Raw genomic sequence first — 13,444 nt, 5'->3', positions numbered from 1 at the left:
TTCAGGGGACGACTTCAAATAAGTGAATCCAGTCATGTGAGTAAAGTTCACCAAGGAACCAGTAACACAATGGAATAGTTAGTAGGCGAGGTAAACAAAACAAAATCTCAAACACATTTTACATTGTAAAATGGTCAGCGAAATTCTTCTTTGTGTCAGTGTAAAGAACTTTAAAAACACATTTAATCCCTGAGATTATTTTAACATAAGAAATAGAAGCGCAATGTCAACAATACAGTTTTTCTATGGGGTAAAGAAATGCTGTTGAAGTCTATCTGTATGATTCTTTGGGCTTAAATTGTAAAAAGTAAATGTGTACAATGACAGAAAAAGTTCTAGTATTTCATTGCCCAGATTGTAAAGCTGCAAAATTTATGACAAAGCAGTTAAAAGCCCAAAATTTATGCCCATCTTCACATTTTCTAAAGCTGCCCAGTGGGCTAGAATGGAGCAGGCTGATCCCGGCCCCCAGGCCTTATGTTTAACACCCCTGTTTTACACTCTACAGGCAGAGTAAAATTAAAGTATTCAAAGTCTTCTGTAATTTACCCAGGACCCAGGATATTGCAGTATACCAAAAACAGTATACCAAAAAAAAAAAGAAACCTAGAAAAATACGGAGTATTTTAAAGAGAACACTGAGCAGAACAACGACTCAGTTTCAAACATTTGTTTCAATAAATGTTTTACGTATCCTGTATAACATAACATCTTCCTCTGAGACTCTGTGCATTCAAGAACAACAATATGTGGAAAACCTTACATCACAAACAGGTTCCTCCCAGTGTAGGTGATGAGAGGACTTTTTGCTGCACTTAGCTGCATAAATTTGCACAATAATGATGAAAATGGTGGTACATTAGGGCTAAGTACCTCTTGCATCAGTATAAGCTAACCTAGCTCTAATGACTGTGGATGTTCATGTTTAGATGGAACGCCTGCGAAGTAACACTGCTGTTCACACACCAAGTGTAATCACATGTAACGCAATTATGTGGAAGCGCAAACAATGAAGCCAGCTGTCGGACTCGGAATAAGGCTGGAAAATGGAACGGGAAGCAGTGGTAAAAGTTAAACATGAAATGCATTATTTACAGGCTTACACACATAAAGCACACATAGGCTAGACTCGTGGAGGCAAACAAACACAGACCTGAACTTGAATAATACACCAGTAACCAGCTGTGACTATTTGCAGTTCATTTTGAACAGTGCATATGTTTGTTTTGCATCACAGCCGGAAAAGAATAACATCTTGTGACCTCAGATGCAGATAATACACCAAATATCACTGTGTGAGTGCAATATTAGTATTTGTGTTCATCCATTAACACAGCTCAGTTAGGTGGTCTTACCGGAGTGTCCAACGTCTCATTTGTAGCGCAGATGATGTATTAGTTTTATTAGCAAAATGTTTCTAAGAGAGGCTTGAAAAATCCATATCATCTCACCCAGTTATTATTTATAAAACGGTCGATCTGTTACTTCGTACCTCCAACCACAAGTCATTAATATTCATATCTGAGAGCACAACAACAGAACATCTCTTCTGGGCAACAATATCGATCGCTCTTCTGCATCCAAGAGATTCACCAGGTTCTTTGTAGTGAACACCAGTCAATTAATGCCTCACATATTACATTATTCATCCTGCAGGGCTTTCTTGCCTTTAATTCCTACTGACATTTAATGAACAGTAAGTGGCAGATATACGGAACTATCACACAGTTGGATATAATTGCTAGAGGACCAAAATGGTTTTAAAAAGCGAGAGGTGAAAGGATATAGGATATAGGAGAAATTAGCTCCTGTTCCTCAGGGGTGGAAAACGTACTGAGAAACTATGCAATAATTCAATGAAGGCACATGCATTTAAATGTTAAATATCAAAATTGAGCATAAATTGTTTTAGGTGCAAAACAACTTATGAATCTGGTTATCATTTAAAGGTAAATGTGAAGATGTTAAGTACTGTATAAAAAAGATTAAAAAAGCAATACAGTGTACAAGTCAAAGACGTGCTTTTTTTAAACAATATAATAGTTTACTGTTCTTTTTAAAATAGAACTTAATACCATAAATAGCAATGCCATTGAGGAAAAAAATTAAAAGCATGCTAATGTGGGAATGTAAATTTATTCGTGAAGGTTATTTCAGTTGATTTGCGATTTGTCTCTGTTGGGGAAAGGCAATTTATTTTGCAGCGCTTGCATGTCTAAGAATTATGTTAAGGTTTAGTTATCAATGGAGCACCATGACTGAGCCTTCTGTAATAAATTAATCACTTTGAGGCAGCATTTATCTTGGGGGTATTTGTTAAAATGTTGAACAAATCAGATGTCTCATAATAGTGCAAGGAGTAGAGCACTGAGACAAAAGCTGGTAGCCTGACATAGTTCATCTGTGCTCTCTCACATCATTGAATACCTTTTCACTATGGCAAATGTCTTTATACTGTATGTGTAAACAATGCCCTTATCTAATTTAAATTACCACATTTAAGTTATTTTGTGTTGTTTTGATCACTTTCCTTAACTTCTATGCACTTTTTTCATAAATGTCTACAATATCAAGTGGAAAAGCCATTCATTTACTAGTATTGTGATTTTTCTATAATTATTTATTGAGACTTTAGCCAAGAACAATGTTTTCACATGCCACTGTGTTGTAGCGATGAGTGACTTTTAGCCACTAATCATTTTTAAGGTTGTTTATAGTGTTTCTATAATTGTGCGGTGTATAGGGCACAAGAACTAACATCTGTCTGTTAACACATCAGGTAACTATGTATCGAGAGAAGTAAACTTAACCTCATCTGCCAAGTTACTGTTGAGTTATTATTGCCAAAACACTTCACATTCCCCATGAGGATTGCTGGAGCAGCTCCTGCACTGAAATGCTGTACTTTCCTACATAGCTCCGCTGGGACTGCAGGTCTTGGTCGGACAGTAGGACAATCAATTTTCCCGATGAAGTAACTATGTATTGAGAGAAGTAATCTTGATATTGTTTGCCATATATAGTAACAATTTCTGTGTATATTTATTGAAAATGTTAATGATTTATTGTTAAAATTATTTATCAAAGAAGTTGTGTTACAGCAGCCAAAACAACTTAAACGACTAAAATAAATACAATATCACAGAATATAGCTAGGTCAAAAAATATACCAAAGAAAGGGTTCATATAAAATCAAAATTATAAATGAAAAAAAGAGCTCAATAAAGTAAAATCTAAATATGATAAATCTAACAAGAGTGTGTGTATTGTGTTAGAAAACATTTTCTGTAAAAAGCATCAGGAATCCGAACAGTGTGCTGATTTTTACTGGATTCTAACATCAACAGCAATGGCAGAGCCCCTCAGTAAGTAATATAGAGATGTTTAGGCAACAAAAATGTTGTTTCACAGTATTGTCTGGGACTACACCACTTTTCAGTCATAGCTATTTACATTCCTCTACATTTTATCTTACCACTCAAGTTAACATCCCAGTCCACTCACACAGTCCTGAAGCTATGCACACTCAAACTGTGGTCCAGGAAGTGCGAGTATGGCAACGTCTTGCTGTGATACTCTATGATGCACTAGACTGTGTTCCCTCTGAGTTTTAATCTGCCTACTCAGTTATTATTGGCCAAACACTTCACATTCCCTATGATGATTGCTGGAACAGCTCCTGCACTGAAACCCTGTCCTTTCCTCAATAGCTCCACTGGGATTGCAGGCCTTGCTCTGGGCAGTAGAACTGTCAGCACAGTCAGCTAGTGAGGATTCTCCATTACCAAGAATATAATGAGAAAAACACCCACTAGTAAATACTATACATGTAAGCAATACATGTAAACAATCCAGCAGGGATAAAGTTATTTTTATGATTTTTTTTATGTTTAAGAAGTTCATGCAATGTGTTACATACTCAAAGTAAATTATTTTAACTCAAGTATTATTTTTATTATTATTTGCTCTTGCCTCTTGAAGGGACCTTTTTTTTATTTAAAATCAACTGGGAAACAGTCTTTCATGAAGTACAGTACATTCAAAGTACAGCCATTATTATTGTGGAAAATCAAGAAAGTTTGTATGGAAATTTAGCTGCCAATACTTTGCTGTGATTTATTGGTGAATTGTTTGAATAGTAAATACACTTGACTTTAGGTGCATTAAAATTCTCCTCATAACGTCTCTATCATTTGGTTTGAGTCCACATGTGGTCTTTTTAATTAATGGCCCAAGATTTAGAATGAAGCCCATGTCTATCGATCCACACAACCATCCATTTTCTGTACCCACTTTTTGCTTGTCAGGGTCGTGACAGGGGGCCAGAGTCTATCCCAGCATGCACTAGGGTAATGGAAGGCAGACGTGCGTGAAATGCACTTGTTTATGTAAAGTGATAGAGACTGAGAATGTTGGAGCAGAAAGATTTGTCCATTAAAATGTCAATTGATGCTGTAATTACTGCCAGGTGATGCATTCAGTATTCAATAAACATTACTGGCACGGCTGAAAAACATATTCAGAAATCAAAAACTCTAAAGTTGAAAAAGCAGATATAAAAGGGAATGCGTTAAATGCACTGCGGTGACATTAATACCAATCAAGTGTCCACATGCTGTATTTAGTAGCCCCAATCATGAATGAAACCCCATAATAAGGGATGACTTTGTCTTTGCAATTCCTGATTGTTCTGTACTCTGTTGCAGAGCTTTTCCCTGGGGGTGATCTTATGATGCTGCCTGCCAAGCAGAGCAGCTTGCTATGAAGCTATGGACATTGAACCACTATCCTGTTGTTCACTTGGCACACAGTTTAAACACTCCGGTGACCCAATTTTGCATGAAGTATTGAGTCATGGGATGCATTGTATTAAATCTTTTGTTGTGGGCAGCCTCTCAGGTAAAGAGGATAAAAATGTATATGAAAAGAGAACTCGCTCAAACCAAACACCAAAACCATACACTGACAATATATTTTCAAATTAACTGGGTCTGTTTTGCTGTTTGTTTGTTGCAGAGGACTGTTTCTTGCTGTGTGGAAACAATGGTTTCCCTACCACCCATAACCTCAATAGAAAGCAATGCAGTGCAGCACTGAAAGACAATAACTTTCAAGGGCCTCATTTCATCCAAACATGGGGGGGAAAGTCTCATAACCTTGTTTCACATTTATTTCTAGTATTTTTCTCGTAATGCAAATGCCAGAGCTGTATATTTTAGCATTTTCTCCAGTATTCTGGGAAATGTAGTCACCATGTCAACTAGTAACCAACAAATCTGAGAGAAAGTAGAGGCCTGAAAAAAGTAAATTGCGACACTTCATCACCTAATAGCTCTTGGAATGTGCTGCACATCCCAGATTGATGATATGTAAGAGTAAACGTATCTAAGGGTGGATTTTCTACTTTTAATGGATTGTGTGCAGGATTTTATTAGGCATCACATAACGCAGCAAAGCAAAATAAAAAAAAAAAAAAAAAACGAGAGAGAGATGGAAAGTAGTAATGGAAGAAAATGTACCGTGTGACCAATTGATGGATTAAATGGTGGGTGACGTTGGGACAAGAACAGAAATATATAGTGTTTTATGAGCATTGATTTGTTCTCTTCTCTTGAAAGGACCTTTTTCATTTTAAATCAATTGGGAAACGGTCTTTCATGAAGTACAGTACATTCAAAGTACAGCCATTATCTCTTATTGATTAGGCTCTGTAAATTCTTACAGATCTTTAAAGAGGTGGTGTAGATTGATTGGACTGTACTGTGTTAGATTCTTAGGCTACAAAAATATCCTTTACTTTATAAATATTTTTTTATTATCATGCTTCTTTTTTATGATACAACTTAAAAGTAGCAGTGAATAAATCAAATACACACTTATTTTTTTACTCATTAAAAATGTACAAATGAATGTTAATTACATTGACTTTTTAATTTGTTTGGGAATGTATCATATATGTGTGGGTGAATGTAAAGAAACTTTATTTTAAATATACACATGTGTTCAAAATTTAAGCTACCTGATAAGTCCCCATTTTTTTCTTTAAGTGTATCCTTTTTGTAACACATTTTACCTTTTGAGGACTTTTGTGCTTTTTGTTGTTTATAAGAAAAAAGCTCAGACAGCAACATTGCAAGCACTATGCCAATATCAAGGATTTTGTAAGGGAACAGAACAGAACAGAACAGAATAGAATAGAACAGAAATATTCTTCATTGTCCCTCATTGGGAAAATTCAGGTGTTCAAGGAGCAAAGTGACAGGCAGATGGAGCATGCAAATTCACACAAAAGTAAAGAATATAAAATAAAAACAAGAAATAAGAGACTGTACAGCGCAAATTTACAACAAAAGAAAAAAAATACAGTTATTAAGAAATGTATTCAAAAAATGTGTTCAGCTGGCAGCAGTCCACAAAGTCCTGAATCTACTGTCTGCACTCCAAGTTTGCCTTACCTTTGATGAGGCTAACTATGGCAGAGACATCAGAGAACTTTTGTAGATGGCATCCTGGGTAGTTGATGGAGAAATCTGCAGTTTTACACTGCATTGGGACAGATGGTGGTCCACTCCTGACGGCTCCAGCTTGTCCCTCCGAAGTCTGGGCTGGATGATATTAAAAGCACTGAAGAAATCAAAGATCACAATCCTCACAGTGCTTTCAGGTTTCTCCAGATGGATCAGAGCTTGGTGCAGGACGTAGATGATGGCATCATCATCTACCTGATGCCAACCTGCCTGAATCCAGGCTGGTAAACAGCAGCAGATTTAATGAAGACCTCACCAGGGAGTGGGGATGTTTGACGAACAAGCCTCTTGAGGGTCTTCGTCAGAAGTGAGGTCAGTGCTACCGGCCTGTAGCTGCTATAGTCCTTCGAATGTGTTGGTCTTATGTTGAACATGTATTCCATGATGCTAAACAGTTGGTTTGTGTAGCATTGCAGCAGCCTAAAGCTGATGCCATCCGGACCTGCAGCCTTTCACACCTTGATCTTTTGCAGCTCGTTACTCACCTGAAGTGCTGAGAGATGGGATGATGGTGAAGGAAGAAGGCTTTGGGATGAAGTCTTTTGAAGCAGAGGGGGTGGGTGATTGCTGAGGGCTGAGAGGTTTGAAGTTGTGGGGGAAAAAAAAACAGGCACTGGTCAAAGGTAGGGGGGTTTGCAGCAGAGGTGATTAGGCTGCCGAAACAGGCTGCCTGCTGACGCGATGCTGTAATTTGTATATTTGGTTTCAAATTATGTTTTCAGTGGCTTTAACCATGATCTCTCACTTTAACCGATAGACATCCAACAATATGTTTATAATCTTTGGTTCTAAAGCCTTGCGTTTAGCACTACACCCACTGCCATCAGGGTTTTTGAACAAGTTGTCTAACACTATGTATGCATCTTTCTAACCAGGCTTACTAGCCTGTATGCATAGACACTAGCTAGTTAATGCTAAGTGGTGAACAAATACTCGATTTTCACTTGTCAAAACCAATGCACGAGTGGTACAGTTAAATTTGTCCCAGATGGTACTTACATCAAAAATACAGCTGAGAGGGCCAGTTTGGTAACTAACTACCCAATGTGACACCTAGCCTACAGCTAGTAGGCTATAAAAGATTATAAAGAGTATGACTTTTTTTTTCTTCTTGCAATGCTGCAAAGATAGTTCCAAGAGAGACCTGGAAATAATGAGATTTTTAATCTCAATGATATTTTTACCTGGATAAATAAAGGACTAATAAAAAAATAAAAATAAATTCTGCTCTGAAGTCGGAAATTTTAACATGGGAGTCTATGGGCATTGGCTCACTTTTGGAGCCAGCCTCGAGTGGCCACTAGAAGAACTGAAGTTTCTGGCACTTCTGCACTGGCTTCACTTTTACGCTATGTAGCTGGCAATTGCTTCAAACATTAAGAACTAAAGTAAATCAGTAAAAATTAAAAGTTGCTAATGATTCTGGTTGTATTAGAGGAATTGCTGAAGAATTATGAATGCTTATGAGTAAAAAGCACTGATTGTACAGTTAAAAGCTTAATATATAATCCAGTGCATAGATGCAAGTGTGGCATCTCTCTCTCTCTTTGCCCTTTCTTTCCTGGTTCTTGTCATTTTAAGGTACTTAAATTTAGTTTGGTGTCTCAGATCTAAAATCCTCTGAGCTGTGGCAAATTTCATGTTTATGTAGGACCCTGAGGCATTCCAGTATGACTTACGCCTGAATATCTGAGGTCATCAGACGCAGATGTTAAAACAGATCCAAATACTGTGACTGCTTCTATTCATAGCGATATATCAAGTTTACTACTGCACACCATCAGTGCAAATTCAAGTTTTTATGCACAAGAATACATAAATTCTCCCTTCAACGTTTCTTTCCTCTTTGCTCTTACATATGTGTATATGTTCATTCTGCCCAGTTGGCAAGTTGCCACAAGCCGAAAATGAACTGAGCCACAGATGTAACACATGTGAGAGTCCACATATGACCCTGTCTATGCAGCACCATGAGGAAAAAAAACACTCTAAAAAGAAAAGGTCAGTGAACCTTATCCCTGGTGTGGGTTGTTCCCTCTGTATGGATTCAATAAAGTGGACTTCACAGGCAGAGGAAAACCTCATTCATGCAAATGTAATATGTATGCTGCGTGTTTGCATGTCCCATAAGAGAATGCTGCCGGGTTTGTCTTGGAAACACGGCTCGAGCTCGTTGAGCATGAAGCGAAGACAGGCCTGATAGGACTGACTGCGACACAGCAGACAGAGAGAGAGAGTAATACCCTCAGAGACAGAGAGAGAGTCACAAGTCACACTTGTGCTCGCCGCATTAGAACAAATTTCCTCATGTGATCACACTGCAGAAATATGAGATGGTGGCCCAAAGTGTTTCTAATAATATTACAAGCTAATGATCCATTTCGGAAAAAAAAAAGGGCCTTGCCCGGCCCACTTGGAACATCGAACAGGATCACTGATGGGCTTTCACGGCTTGAGAAGACATGCAGTCAGAGCAGCAAAAGCCATCGTTTCCTTCCTCCACTGAATGATGGTGCAATTAAATGTTTCATAGTGTGCCAACGTCAGTGCTACCACTGCAGTGGCTTCCAGCTATCTTGTTCTTTTTCCTCAAAGAGCTGTCATGCAAAGCACAAAGAGATGAGATGTAAGTCTATTTCCTATTTCTCCCTATTCTGTTTTCTTCTGTTTGCCTAGTTTTAACTTTGTCTAACTTTCTCTCCTTTGTGTCTGCCGTGGAAAAAGCACAATTAAGTCAAACAGAGGAGGAGACTTTAAACCTTGGTCCATGGAATTATCCCAATCTCATTTTGCCGAAATCTTTCCCCTCTTTGCTTCTTTTTGTCTCGTGCGCTCCATAAGGTGTGGATGTAAGACCAGTCTAGTGAAAACCTGTTGTGAAACAAATGCATTATCAATCAGGATGCTTTTCCCCCCCATCACAACATAATGAATTCAAGAGTGCTGAAAAACACCAGCACTTGAAATAACAGTGCTGAAAAGATCCCAGTTTTTCGCCTTTGTTCCTTTGAAGAATTCTGAGAGAAGAAGGTAAGCAGTCAGAGAGTCTGTGATCAAAAGCGGATAGTTAGATAACGTGGCAAGACAAAAAAAGGAGGTAAAAATACATCTTGAAATGTACAAATTTGTTGGGATAAACAAGACGAATGCAATTACAGAAGACAATGTATGAAAACATCTGGACCTCTACTACAAGTGTGATTAAGCATGTAGTGTTTAACTATAAATTTATGCTCATTATATCTACATGAACATCAATCTTAGGCCTTAAACACTCACTGCTCAAACGCGCCAAAGGGCAAAGCAAGTGCTTGTTGACCTTCGTTAAACATATGCTACATATACTTAAAGACAAGGTGCGTGAAGGGCCATGAGCTTTAACCATGTTGCTATTGTACACATATGTAAAGTCAAGAGTAACACGCTAGTGCTTTTGGGACTCAAAACGACCAAATATACATACTTACCCTTTGACTGTACATTAAGAAAGCGTTTAATTAGGAGTTATCACAATACTAACATTAACTTGGTTTTAAAAATTGACAGTGCTTCAACATAAGCAAAAGTTGTTTTTTTTAACAGAAAGAAGACAATGTAGATAAAAATATCTTAAAAGGGTTTAGACTGGACACACAGATGGGCAATTAAGAGACTGCTAAGGCTTTGCAGCTGAATGACAACTTGCAGCTGCACAGCTGGATAACTACATTATCACTTCAAGGGAAATCCAAGTTGTTCCCAAATTTAAATGTAAAAAAAAGTGTTTGTGTTTGTTGGTTTCTCTGTTCCACTATTTCCACTATTATGTGACCATAAAGACCAGAGGCTTAGGTGGATTCACTTCCAAAGCTGTTTTATTGAAAACATTTTCTTATGTACTAACCTGCCAAATATAACCATGATTCTATCATTTACATCAACACCATTGTTGCATCCATTTTTTAACTTGCATCATGTTAATAGTCAATGTTGCCAAGGCTCATCAAGTGGCAAGCAGAGCTAGGCCTAAAAAACAAAACTACGTGTGAAATGCAAAGAAATTAAATGCAGTTCCCTCAACCACCACTTGAGGTTGTCTCCCAAAGTCAGTCAATCCTCAGCCCAAATAAACGTGTTTAAAAGCTGTTACAAATAAATGTTTTTTAACTCAGATTTTACAGTCGTGCTATCACTAACCATGCGATGCTAACTTGTCCAACATGTTGGACGTGATAAAATTAAGTGAATAAGACTCCAGTCACAAAGACCTAGAGATTGCTAGTGGAGTCTTCGATTAACTGACAGCCAATGGTCTCTGGGGAGAAACGAACATTCCCCAACTAGTTGGGGAAAACCTCCATTGGATAGCTTTGGTCACTAGCACATTGCAGCAGTTGCCCATAGTAGCATGGGAGACCCCAAATGACTGGTAAACACTGGGTGTGGGTCTCAATCAGCCAGAGTTTCGGATGAGCTCATTTTGAAACCTGGCCACACCTTATCGTGCGAATTCCTGAGGTCAAATGGCCCAGGATGTGAGTGGGCGTTAAGGCGTCTGGGGAGAGAACTCAAAACTGGATTATAGATGGCAGAGAGTTGGTGTCGTAAACCACCGCCTCTGTTCAAAGATGGTCGCTCACAGTGGACATAGATGGCTTCTTTCACTCCTCTTTCAAACCATCTGTCCTCTCTGTCCAAAATGTGAACATTGGCATCCTCGAAAGAGTGTCCTTTATCCTTAAGATGCAGATGGACTGCTGAGTCTTGTCCTGTGGAGGTGGCTCTTCTGTGTTGTGCCATGCGCTTGTGAAGTGGCTGTTTGGTCTCTCCAATGTAGAGGTCTGAGCATTCCTCGCTGCACTGTACAGCATACACCACATTGTTAAGTTTGTGTTTTGGCGTTTTGTCTTTCGGGTGAACCAGTTTTTGTCTGAGCGTGTTGCTGGGTCTGAAATGCACCGGGATGTCATGCTTGGAGAAAACCCTCCTGAGTTTTTCTGATACACCGGCTACATAGGGGATGACAATGTTGTTGCGTCTGTTCTTCTTATCCTCCCTCGCTGGTGTCTGGTCTTCTTTTCTGTGCCTCTTTGCTGACTTTAAGAACGCCCATTTAGGATAGCCGCACGTTTTGAGTGCTTCCTTTACATGTGTGTGTTCCTTCTTTTTTCCTTCAGGCTTAGAGGGAACATGTTCTGCCCGGTGGTGTAGGGTCCTGATTACTCCAAGTTTGTGTTCCACAGGGTGATGGGAGTCGAACAGGAGGTACTGGTCCGTGTGTGTGGGCTTCCGGTAAACTTCGATGTTGAGTTTGCCATTCTCTTCAATGTGCACGGCGCAGTCCAGGAAAGGCAAACAGTTATCCTTTGTGTCTTCCCTAGTGAACTTGATGTTTTTATCCACAGCGTTAATGTGTGCAGTGAAGGATTCCACTTCTTGTGTCTTGATTTTGACCCAGGTGTCGTCTACATATCTGTACCAGTGGCTGGGTACTCTCCCTTTGAAAGAGCCAAGAGCCTTCCTTTCCACTTCCTCCATGTACAGGTTGGCTACAATAGGTGACACGGGGGAGCCCATGGCACAGCCATGTTTTTGTCTGTAGAAGCCTTCGTTGTATTTGAAATATGTAGTGGTGAGGCAGAGGTCTAACAGTGTGCAAATCTGATCGGGTGTGAAGTTGGTCCTGTCTTCCAAGGAGCTGTCTTCTTGTAGTCGTTTTCTGACAGTCTCCACGGCCTCCGTGGTGGGTATGCAAGTGAAGAGAGAGACTACATCAAAGGACACCATGGTTTCATCTGGATCCAGGGTACGTTTCTGGACCTTGTCGGTGAAGTCGGTGGAGTTCTTGATGTGATGTTGGGTGTTCCCCACGAGAGGAGCAAGGATGGTAGCAAGGTGTTTTGCAATGTTATAAGTGGCTGAGTTTATGCTGCTGACTATGGGTCTGAGTGGGACAGCTTCCTTGTGGATTTTAGGAAGTCCGTAAATGCAGGGTATGGCATCCCCTGGGTAAAGGCGGTGATATGTAAGGCGGTCAATGATTTTGTCCTTTTCAAATTCTTGAAGGCAAGCTATAACTTACTTTTTGTAGCTGCTTGTGGGGTCTCGCTTTAAGGCTTCGTAGGTATTGTTGTCACTGAGGAGAGTAGTGATCTTTGTATGGTAATCTGTAGTGTTTAGGACCACGGTGCATCTTCCTTTATCAGCTGGTAAAACAGTGATGTCCTTGCTCAGGGAAGCGACGGCCTTCTTTTCCTGTATTAGGAAAAGTGTGACACTAACAGGAAATTGAGACAATTAACTTTCAAACTAAAAGTTATGCCTTTTGAATCATGTTAGCTGCAGTGTGGAGGCACGACTTGTGGTTAACTGCACCATCAACCCATACAAGAAATTTATGCTCCACTTTTGGTAACAATTTTAGCAATTTAGATAGATATCTGCTATTAGTGCTAACTGAAAACAATGATTGATGCAATAGTTTGTCACTGGCAGGGATAGTGTTAAAAAAAATCATGGCACCCTTATGGAGATGACCATGATCTACGCTTAAAGTCTTTAAAACAGAAGTTCAGATTAATGTTGTTTTGTTGACTGATGCTGTGGTGGCTACATCCATCTTTTATATACAGCCTATTACACTCAGTACTTTGGTATGACAGTAACATTCATAAAGCCTGACCTGGTGATGATGCCAAAAGAAAAACTGAAGAAAACATCATTAACAATTTGCCCTCTGGGAAACATGAATTTAATGGTTATCAATCAAGTTGGCTTGTTAGCCTCAAAATCCCAAATGCTGTGTTGCTAATAGAGAATGAGTGAAACATTGGGGTATGGTATTTTTTTTGTGTGCCAACATCACTGTCTTGGGTTCCCAAGACTTGGGTAAACCCTGGTTTATATTTGAAAAAATGCGAAAATAATTGAAATCTAAT

Source organism: Rhamphochromis longiceps, linkage group LG23 (genome assembly GCF_057381845.1).
Source record: "Rhamphochromis longiceps isolate RC_006_pf linkage group LG23, R_longiceps_female_GT1.1, whole genome shotgun sequence".
Lineage (NCBI taxonomy): Eukaryota > Metazoa > Chordata > Actinopteri > Cichliformes > Cichlidae > Rhamphochromis > Rhamphochromis longiceps.
Note: the sequence above shows the minus strand (reverse complement) of the source record.